Source organism: Pteropus alecto, unplaced genomic scaffold (genome assembly GCF_000325575.1).
Source record: "Pteropus alecto unplaced genomic scaffold, ASM32557v1 scaffold92, whole genome shotgun sequence".
NCBI lineage: Eukaryota > Metazoa > Chordata > Mammalia > Chiroptera > Pteropodidae > Pteropus > Pteropus alecto.
In genome coordinates, this window is record NW_006432447.1 from 11,531,705 (window position 1) to 11,537,704 (window position 6,000).

Here is a 6,000-nt window from a genome sequence, read left to right on the forward strand (position 1 = left end):
AGAGAATTATCCTTTCACCTTCTCCCCACATTGCCGAACATTTTCTCCACTTAAAATTTTTCAATTCAAAATATTTAGCAAGAACCATCCTCATGTGTTACTCAAAACATACCACTAGCATAAAACCCCACGGAGATAATAATTTGTCTTATTTAACTTGGAAAAACTATTAAGATGGGATTGAAGGTTCAAGATGGACACTGACATTAACTTGCAGAAGGAAAACAGTGTGTCAGAATGAGATAGTAGAATTTTTGCAGTAAGATTTTTGTAAACAAGTTTGTGCTTATAATGAGAAAGTCACTGTAAATGGTTTAAGTCAGTAATCTAAACACAGAAACCAAATCTCAGATGACAAAATGGCAACCTACTGGAGAAATGCATAAGTGAAGCCCAGGAAAGGAGACAAACTAAATGATGTTAAATAATAAAGGTACTTAACAGGGAATCAGCTAAGAAGATGTTGAAGGAGTAACCTGCGACACATGAACTACTCACCTCTGAAAAGAATTCCCTAAAGAACCTTCTCAGAATTAGACAATGAAATAGTGCACAGCCTTGCCACAAAGAATAGGTGTATTTCACACACAAGACTGTGATATAATATGGGTATCAAAAGAAAACGAGAGAGAACTTTTAGCCTTGCTTAAAGTGGAACGCGATAAGCCAGAACCTGAATTTAGAGGGAATTGAAATAAAGTTATAAGACATACAAGTAATCTTATTTCTAACTATTACTTCCATAACAGTAAGTACACTCAAAGACAGAGTACTGAGTGAATTGACTCTCAGTAAATGTTTTCTACATGGACAAGTGAACGTATGGATGTATAAAAATAATCACTCAAAATTTTTTCCAGCTCAGTGACCAAGAAACTTATGTCAGATTTTAAGGAAAGGTAGTCTATAAAGAATAGAAATTATTTAAAGCTCAGAAGTGCCCCACTAGAGGTACTATGGGGAATCAGAAGCACAAGGCTGCTCAGTTTTTTGGTCTTATAATTGCTCTTGCCTCATCCATTATCCTTCCCAACTTAAGCTCTACAATATTGAAGCAGAACAAACAAGCTCATGTTGCAAGACACCGTGAGAAGTATCTACAGCCAGAGCAAGAGTCGCTCTTGCTCTGTGAAGAGAACACTCTTCAGTGAGTACGACTAGCTTCAAATTTCTCAGGAGGAATGGTGGATGGTAGAAAAAAATTGAGAAAAGACTCCAAAGTTCCCAGGAAAATTATTTTAAATCTAGAATTATATACCTAGATCACAAAAACCACAAAAGAGGTGAGCAGAATAGGTAAATTAGCAATCAAATGTGAGAATAGAAGAAAAACATTGTCTAATATGCACAACTCAGAAAATTCATCTATCATCATTTAACATTCTGAAAATTCATTTAAAGAAATCTAAGAATAAAAATGACAATGGGATACAGGAAACATTGGAACTAACCCAGTAATACAATTAAAAGAAATATGAGAATGACACTTCAGCAAAAGGCCAAGGAAGCTCTGGCCCATTTTAAAATGAAAAGTCCAGGTTAAGTGAGATATTTCCTCAAAAACAGCAAAATAACCTTACAAAAATGTTATTTTATGATTTAGGAGCCTGGAAGTACAATTGTGTGCTATCCATAAAAATAGAGACACAGATCGGCTATAAGCATTCAGCAAAAAGAATGGTAATCTAAAACTCTGGTGAAAACAAGGAACGATACACACACACACACACACACACACACACACACACACACACACACAAACATGGTTGAAATATGAAACAAAACATAGTATGATTTCGAGAAAATGAAGAAAAGTAGGAAATCTTTTGTTTGGGAAAACAATGTCCACTGGTCAGTTAGTTCTGGAAGGAAAAGAGAATTAGGTGATACTCTGAATTAATGTATAATCATTATATAAGAAATATGGGACATAATCACTTCTCTACAATGTTACTTAGCTGAAAGACATTCATCATTTTCATAAGACATTCTGATTATCAAAAAAATGGAAAAAATTGTTGGCAAGATGTAGAGAAACTAGAACCCTCATATATTGCTGGCGGGAGTATAAAATGCTGCAGCCCTGTGGGAAAGAACCTGGTGGTTCCTCGAAAAGTTAAAGAATTACTATATAACCCAGCAATTTTATTCCTAGGTATATAACTAGAAGAACTTAAAACGAGTACCCAAATAAGCACATGTACACACAAATTCATAGAAGCACTATTCACAATAGCTAAAAGGTGGAAGCAAACTGAGTATTTATATTTATATATACAAAGTAATACTATTCAGCAATGAAAAGGAATGAAGTACCAATACATGCTATAATATGGATGAACCTTAAAAACATTATGAGAAATGAAAGAACCCAGAAATAAAAGAAGTCACATACTGTATGGTTCCATTTAAATGAATATTCAGAACAGATAAATCCATAGAGACAGAATGCAGATTGATGAATACCAGGGACTGGGAGGAGGGCAGAATAAGGAGAAACGACTTAAAGTGTAAAGTGTTTTACCTTGGAGTGATAGAAAAGTGTGAAACTAGAGACAGGTGGTGGTTGCACAGCATTGTGAATGTACTAAATGCTACTGAACTGTTCACTTCACTTTATGCTATATAAATTTCACCTCCATAAATTATTTTGAAATAAAAACATTCTGCTTTTAGATCAGTCATTTCCTATTTTATTTCCAGAGTATTTAAATTTCTATAATCTTTAACATTGAAAGGCTCTTAGAAAATATTTATGGTTTTGAAAAAACATTTATCTGAGGGTCACTAATCATTTAAGCTACATTTCAATTTTTGTCCCCTCTGTTAAATTTAAGTAAAATTTTTAAAAGTAGGTTATATTTTTTTTTAAATGTCACATCAGTTCATCTCTATATGATAAAATTAAGGATTTTTTTTGTTTCTTTTTATATTTTGTATTTTGTTCTTCTCTAATGAGGTGTATAATTGACCTCAATATAATGTGATAAAACTGTAACATAGCTAATGTGTACATCATGATGATTTGATTTACGTATAAATTGTGAAATGATTCCCCCATCCAGTTATTTAACACAACCATCACTACACATATGTATTTTTTTTCTTTTTTGATGAAGATATTCACATTCTACTCTCTTAGCAAATTTCAATCATATAATAATGTTATCAACCATAGTCACCATATTATATATTACATTTTCAGACCCTATTCATCTTATAGCTGAGAGTTTGTAACATTTTGCCTACCTTGCCATATATTTCACATATTCCCCCCAGCTCATGGCAATTATTTTCCACTCTCTGTTTCTATGAGCTTGACTCTTTGTTTTTCTCTTTTATAATAAATTCTACATGTAAGTGATAATGCAGTTATTTCTCTTTCTCTGTCTGGCTTAATGTTCTCAAAGTCCATCCATGTTGTCACAAATGGCAGAAATTTCTTCTTTCTCGTGTCTGAATAATATTCCATTGTATATATATTACGTATCTTCTTTATCCATTCAATCACTGATGGACACTTAGGTTGCTTCCGTATCTTGGCTATTGTGAATAATTCTGCAATAAACATGGGAGCTCAGATATATCTCTTTGATATCTTGTTTTCATTTTCTTTGTATATATACCTAGAAATAGAATTGCTGGGTTATATGGTACTTCTATTTTTAATTTCTAGCAGAACCCCATACTGTCTTCCATAGGGCTATGCCAATTTACATTCCAAGAGTACATAAGGGTTCCCTTTTCTCCATATCTTCACAAACACTTGTTATCTTACCTTTTTGATGAAAAATATTATGACAGGTGGGAAGAAATACCTCACACAGTCATTTTGAGTTGCACTTAGTGATGATTAGTGATGTTGAGCACCTTTTTATGTATGTTGGCCATCTGTACTTCTTTTTAAAAATGTCTATTCAGTTCCTCTGCCCATTTTTTTATTCAGGCTGGGGTTTTTTTTGCTATTAAGTTATATGATTTTCCATATATTTTGAGTATTGCCTCTTATTAGATGTGGTATTCAAACGTTGGTGAGTTTGGGCATTCTTATCTTATTTCTGATCTTAGAGGAAAAGCTTTCAGCTTTTCACCATTGAGCATAATGTTAGCTATGGGCTTGTCATATACAGCCTTTATTATTTTGAGGTACATTCCCTCAATATCCAGTTTGGTGAGAGTTTATATCATAAGTGGGTATTTTTTGTCAACAGATGCTTTTTCTGCATCTATTGAGATGATATGATTTTTTATCCTTCAATTTGGTTTGTTGAGGGTTTTTACAGCTGTGTTCATCAGAAATATTGGTCTGTAGTTTTCTTTTCTTGTAGCATCTTTATCTGGTTTTGGTATCAGGGTAACACTGGCTTCATAAAATGGTTCTGGAAATGTTCCCTCCTCTTCTATTTTTTTTGGAAGAGTTTGAGAAGAACTGGCGTTAATTCTACTTTAAATGTTTAATAGAATTCACCAGTGAAGCATGTGGTCCTGCACTTTTGTTGGGAGACTTCTGATTACTGATTCAATCTCCTTACTAGTAATTGCTCTGTTCAGATTTTCTGCTCCTTCTCGATTCAGTCTGGGTACACTGCATATTTCTAGAAATTTATCCATTTCTTCTAGGTTGTCCAATTTGTTGGTATAACTATTCATAGTAGTCTCATGATCCTTTGTATTTTTGTGGTGTCAGTTGTAATGGCTCCTCTTTCATTTCTAATTTTAAGTCCTGTCTTTTTTCTTAGTATGCTTAGCTAAAGGTTTGTCTGTTCTATTTACTTTTAAAAAATAATGAACTTAGTTTTATTGACATTTTCTCTTGGTGTTTTAGTCTCTATTTTATCTATTTCCGTGCTCTTTGTTATTTCCTTTCTTCTATTAACTTTGTTCTTAGTTTGTTCTTTTTTTTTTCTCTAGTTCCTTGAGGTGTAAAGTTAGGTTGCTTATTTAAGCTTTTTTTCCCCCTTAATGTAGGTGTTTGTCACTATGAACCTCCCTCCTAGAACTGCTTTGACTGCACTGGACTAGAGATAATTTTTATCTTCTTTTACTTTTCTATATACACTAAACTTTCTAAGACAACAAATTACTTTTATAATCAGAAAAAAAAATGCTTATAATTTAGTAAAAGGATAAAAATGTTAAATAAAATGGGAATGGGTACTAGAAAAGACCACTTTGGGAAAGTATCTGCATTATTCTAAGATGATATAAAGGGCTTAAAAATGTTTTCAATCAAGAATGATTTAAGGGCATCAGCATGCACACAATTTACACAGATAGAATGAACAAAGAGAGAAAAAAGAAATATGCACCTTACCATAAAGGGATGATTCTATCAAAGATTACCCCCTTTCAAATTCTGAGATCTAATGATATGCACCTATGTTTTTACTATAGAGCCAAGTAAGTGCTCTGAAGCTTCCCAGCAGTCACCCAGTTCTTTTACCAAACCATCTGATAGCTTGTAGTGAATGGAGAGAGAAAAATGAGAAGAACAGAGGATACAGGATAAAAAGCAGCTTGACTGAGACAGAAAACAAACTGCCTTATTCCATTTACTTTTCCAACAAGGTAGTCATAAAACAATACAAATGACCTAAAGTATGGTTTTTGAAATTGCAAAAGTGAACCATTATCGGATAGGGAAATAAAAATAGCTGTAAGCACTAGTAAATATTAAATAAAATATACAAAAAAATAGAATAGAGCACAGCATACATTCCAGATAGTTAGTGTAAGAACTGTTTCAACTTTTGTTTATTTCATTTCTAAATTTATACCTGTGGAAAAGGGTTCATAAATGTATATTTTATATCTTACTACAGGTTGTGATAAAAAAGAAAAAAAATGTAAATGCTACCTATCTGAGAGACCTTCAACACTTAAATTCAATCATTCTAATTTTGCTACTCCTTTAACAAATTTAATGAACGTCTGAAGGCAGGGAGGTAGAAAGGTAAGGAGGAAAGGAGGAAGGGGGAGGAGGGTGGGAGGGAGGAAAGG

At 33.1% G+C, this 6,000-nt stretch overlaps 1 protein-coding gene across 7 annotated transcripts in view; it reads right to left on the reverse strand.

Annotated features, from left to right (window-relative positions):
- Positions 1 to 6,000, reverse strand: part of TBC1D5 (TBC1 domain family member 5) — a 468,533-nt gene that overhangs the window by 351,632 nt on the left and 110,901 nt on the right. The window lies entirely within an intron of this gene.